The 5,325-nt window shown below is 36.9% G+C and overlaps 1 long non-coding RNA gene across 1 annotated transcript in view; it reads left to right on the forward strand.

The window, feature by feature from the left end:
* Window positions 1-5,325, forward strand: part of LOC107750412 (uncharacterized) — a 28,352-nt gene that overhangs the window by 17,705 nt on the left and 5,322 nt on the right. The window contains exon 3 of the long non-coding RNA XR_001641144.1: window positions 1,431-1,436. This is a non-coding gene — a long non-coding RNA (uncharacterized LOC107750412). The remainder of the gene's footprint in view (window positions 1-1,430; window positions 1,437-5,325) is intronic.

Here is a 5,325-nt window from a genome sequence, read left to right on the forward strand (position 1 = left end):
ATGGCAATGATGAATTAATAATAGTCAGAAGAGGATCTATGACTTCTGGAAGCACCTCTTTTAGGAGCTTAGATGGAATAGGGTCTAACATACATGTTGTTGGTTTAGATGATTTAACAAGTTTATACAATTCTTCCTCTCCTATAGTAGAGAATGAGTGGAATTGTTCCTCAGGCGATCTATAGCAAGCTATCTGATGTGATACTATAGCTGACGTCTGCATGGTTGCAATTTTATCTCTAATAGTATCGATTTTAGAAGTAAAGTAGTTCATAAAGTCATTACTGCTGTGCTGTTGGGAAATGTCAACACCTGTTGATGATTTATTTTTTGTTAGTTTAGCCACTGTATTGAATAAACACTTGGGGTTATGTTTGTTTTCTTCTAAAAGAGAAGAAACGTAATCAGATCTAGCAGTTTTTAATGCTTTTCTTAATGGTTTTTAATGGTAAGGTTAGGGACAGGTTTGTTGGTATGGGTAGGTTTAAGGTTGGGTAAGGGGTCAACAAGTGCACAGGGGTCAATTTGATTACTATAAGGGAACATAATTCAATCTGTTTATATTGCATCGTTTTGATAATTGAAGTATTTTCTTGAAAATTTGTTTTTCCCCTTCCTCTTGATGTATGACTCAAGGAATATTCTGTTTACTGATACACAATAGTATACTAATATGTGTTGAGGTGATAAAAACATGTTTTGCACCCAAATTACAATGTGTGATATGTCTTTATCAAGCATTTAGCTAAACTTAAAGGGTTAGTTCACCCAAAAATTGAAAATTAGCCCATGAATTACTTACCCTTAAGGCATCCTAGGTGTATATGACTTTCTTCTTTCAGACGAATCCAGTCAGAGTTATATTAAATATTGTCTTTGATCTTCCAAGCTGTTTAATGGCAGTCAGCGGGTGTTGCAGTTCATCAGTCCAAAATAAGTGAAATAAAGAGCATCCATCCATAATAAAAAGTGCCTCACACGGCTCCGGGTGGTGAACAAAGGCCTCCTGTAGCGAATCAATGCGTTTCTGTAAGAAAAATAACTATATTTAAAATGTAATAATCAATTTAATCTAGCTTGCGCTCATTGTTGTACATGGAAGCAGCTCTGGGCAGATGACGTAGGACGTCGGCGTTGCGCATGCGCCGCTCAGAAGTGACAAATGCGGAAGCGCAGGGGAGAGATCACAACAAAACAACGGTCACGAATTAGAAGTAAAAAACAAGGATTTGTAAAGAAGAATGTCAGATGATTTCGATATAAGCCAAGAGGAGACTAGTTTTCCTTTGCTAAAGTAAGGAAACTTTTGCTTCCTTTGCTCCTGTAAACAAACTTTGGTTTTCACGAGACTTACCGGCGCATGTGCAATGCTGACATCTTACGTCATCCTCCCGGAGCTGCTTCCGTGTACAACTGTTGGCGCAAGCTAGATTAAAGTGATTATTACGATTTGAATATGGATATTTTTCATACAAAAATGCATCGATTCGCTACAGGAGGCCTTTGTAAGCTAATGAATATATTAACATGAATAGTTTGTGAAGTGCTTATAAGCTATATTTTCACAACATTTGTAAATGTAAAAATGAGCATTAGCAAATATGTGAACTGAAGTTTAATGAAATTTGTAAGCATTAAAAAGTACATTAACAAATAAGCTTGTAAATATTTTATAATTTCTGTAAAAATAATTTGTAGATTTTTAAAACGCATTGAAAGTTTAATGAAATTTGTAAACATTAACTAATGATCCGTTAAGCATTATATAATGTTTGTTAACGATTTATTAATGAAGCTTTAATCATTGTAAACCATCTGTCAAAATCATTTGAAGATTAAAAAAAAAATAAAAAATCCATGATCATATGAATTGAAAATTTAATGACATTTGCAAGCATTTCAATTTACATTAAATACTGATCTGTTAATCATTTGGTAATGTTCATTAGTTAACATTAACAAGAACATTATCTCATATTTCTAGATATGTGAATATATATTAAGTAATGATTAGTTAAACATTATATAATGTTTGTTAATGATTTATTTCTGAACGTTATTATAAAGTGTTACCGCCTAAGTAACCTAAAGTTAGTGTAATCTGTTAATAACGCACATCTTAAACCAGTCTTTTTAGGCAAGTATATATGATGGGTGTCATGTCATGAAATGTTTTTAATATGACGGAAACACAGTCTTTCAAAAAACATTGTAAATTAGGCCTATTAATTGTAATGATTTCATTTCCATGGTTATTCAAGCAACAAATAAATCATATAGAGAAAGCGAGCAAAGAACATAAAAGAACATCAACAGAGCTTTTTGAAACTCCAAATCAGTTAAACCATTGAGTCGCAAAATGATTCACTGTTTCGAAACGCTCCAATCGGATCGTGAATCATTTGATTTAGAATGGGATTTCAAAGCGCGTATCACGAATCATTTGATTTAGATCGGGACCTCAGAGCAAGATCACAAGATGTTGTTATCCCCGCCGGGGATGAAAATAATTCAGCAGAGGCAGGGATGCATAAACCAGAGGAGGGGAAATCCCCCCCAGCAAATTGCACCCTGTGTATATATATATCGGACACTGACCAAAATTATTAGAACACTAGTATATTCATCAGTGTCACATGTTCCTTGTGTGTGTTTTGCCCCTGTCTGCTGTGTGCTGTTTGTTTCCATAGCTACCCTCATTAGTTGCCATAGACACTCATTGGACCACACCCACTCCTTGTTAGTTTCCATAGTAACTCATTGGTTCCTTGTGTTCTCCTGTGTATAAATAGCCATTGTGTTCCACTTGTGCTTGGTCAGTTGTTGAATGTTATGGTGTCTTTCCGCTCTGTTGTAACCTTTGTTACAGAATAATTATTTTGTTTTCTGAATAGAAGTACATACTAAGTGTGCTGAGAACATTGTTTTAAATTTTAAGCCTTGTCACGTCCTCCTGTCGCTGCTTTTCTTTCTTTTATTCTGAAGTAAACAAGTTTTCTACATGACCTCCATGTAAGCGTCTCAATTCCTTAAATTTCACTAACATTTTTTGCTGCCGAAACCCGGGATAGCGTCAAGGAATAGTCGCGAAATGAGAATCGCGGAGTTAGATGGAATTTAGAAGTGAAAGTGAATTGAATGAAGATGGCGGAACAGTTAGAGCGGATGGAAATGAAGAGGAGAATGAGCCGCAGCTCGGCAACGAAGCTGCTGACCCAGTTAGAAGAGGAGACTGGTAAAGAATCACCAAACTGTGATATATTGCGTGAGTTGCTTTCAATATTATCGACGAAGGAGGACAGTTTAGTGGATCTTGATTGAGGCATCGAAACTGAAACTCCCACAGATGATTTGGAGAGGGAGATAGCTAGCACGCTGGATTACCAGGACCGCATTACTATGTGGAAATTCTGTGCAATGAGACTGATAGAGAGACAGCGCGATCAAGAGAGTGAACGGGTAAGAAATGTCAATGCAAACCACAAAAGATTGTCAGAAACCCAGTCTGTCAAATTACCTGGATTAGTTACTGAGAAGTTTGCCGGAAAAATAAGCAAATGGCAGGAGTTTTGGAGTCAGTATGAAGTCACCATTCATTCTAATGCAGCGCTGTGTAAGAAGGAGAAATTTGCTTATTTGAAAACATACCTAGCTGATGTAGAGGCAAATGCGGTCTCAGGGCTCACTCTAACTGACACTAATTACAACACAGCCACTGAGTTGTTACAGAATAGATTTGGAAGGAAGGATATCGCCATCAGTGCTCACATGTCAAAATTGCTTAATTTGACTCCTGTAAAGACATTGTCAGACATAAAGGCCCTGGGAAGTTTATATGATAAATGTGAAATTCAAATTCATAGTTTGGAATCTCTGGGTGTTCCATGTGATACTTATGGCAGTCTATTGTGTCCAGTGTTATTCCAATTGATGCCAGAGGACATTGCTGTAGCCTATACTCGTCAGTTGGACTCTGATGGTGAATGGAAAGTGCCTGAGCTTATTCAGTTTCTACAAAAGGAAGTGCAAAGCATATTTCTGCATCTCCTGCGCTCCATCAAGCCACTCCCACAATAGCTGTCACCACTCAAATTAATGCACGGCTCAGATTAACTGTATAGCATGTGTGTAAGACTCCAATACAGTTATAAAGTAATTACTTTATCATGAATAAATATATCAATGAGTAAAACATTATTATATTATTTTTCAATTAATTTTTCAATTTGTATTATTTTAAATTAGTCAGTAAGGTCAGTAAGGTACTCTTCTAATAAGGTAGCAGTGGCTGGGACAGATTTTAAGTATCACTTCTGCTTAAAAAGATGCAATCTAATCCTGTTTACATGAAATAAGCCTGCTCCCGATAAGCCTGCAACTTACTAAATCAGAAAGCTCAAAAAAGGACAGACCATTAACCAATAAATCTTTCACCAATTCTGAAATGACTCATGAACCAAGGCTCAAAAAATGGACAATGTCTTCTGCAGCTGCCCTGCACACAGCTAGTCATGTTCCCAAAGGTTGTGTATATTGTGAGAATCTGAATCATAAGCCTAAAAATTGCTCTGAATACTCAGTGTCAGCTCGAAGAGACAAGCTAAAAAATTGGGAAAATGGTTTGCTTGTTTAGGACCCAAACACATAGCAAAATTCTGTAGGGTAAAGAGAATTTCCTGCGCTAAGTGTAGACATAAGCATAATTTGTCCATCTGTGAGCAAAATGACAAGCAGTCTGATGTTAACCATGACTTTGCAGGTCTTTGCAGATTATTTTCTCGGAGGACACTAATGATTATGAGCTTTCAGTGTTAATAGGAGCAGACTATTACTGGCAAATGGTGTCAGGAAAAGTCGAGAGATTAACCAAATCTCTTGTAGCCCTGGAAAGTATTTTTGGATGGGCTGTACAAGGACCAATTCCCATGTCTAGTGTAACAAACACAACATGCATGCAAATTTGTTTAGAAGAAGATGTACAGATTTCAAAACAGCGTGTCTTTTGGGAAGTACAGTCTTCGGGCATACTGAACAAGACAGCTGAAAGTCCAGAAGAAATGGAAGCTGTACAACATTTTAACCAGACAGTAACCTTTAAGGATGGACTTATCAGGTTGAGTTACCTTGGAAACCAGATAAACCAGATGTAGCGTATGGACCAATCAGACACACCGTTTTTCATTAGATTTAACAAATCAATTATTCATCCCATTATTTCCAACCTCCCGCTTGGAATTTCAGCTTTTCTCATTGGACAAGCCCATTCTGAGAGGCGTGAATCTTGTCAGACCTTAAAGGCCTCACATCAGTGACCCGCCTTCAGTC

Source organism: Sinocyclocheilus rhinocerous, unplaced genomic scaffold (genome assembly GCF_001515625.1).
Source record: "Sinocyclocheilus rhinocerous isolate Xijiao unplaced genomic scaffold, SAMN03320098_v1.1 scaffold4770, whole genome shotgun sequence".
NCBI lineage: Eukaryota > Metazoa > Chordata > Actinopteri > Cypriniformes > Cyprinidae > Sinocyclocheilus > Sinocyclocheilus rhinocerous.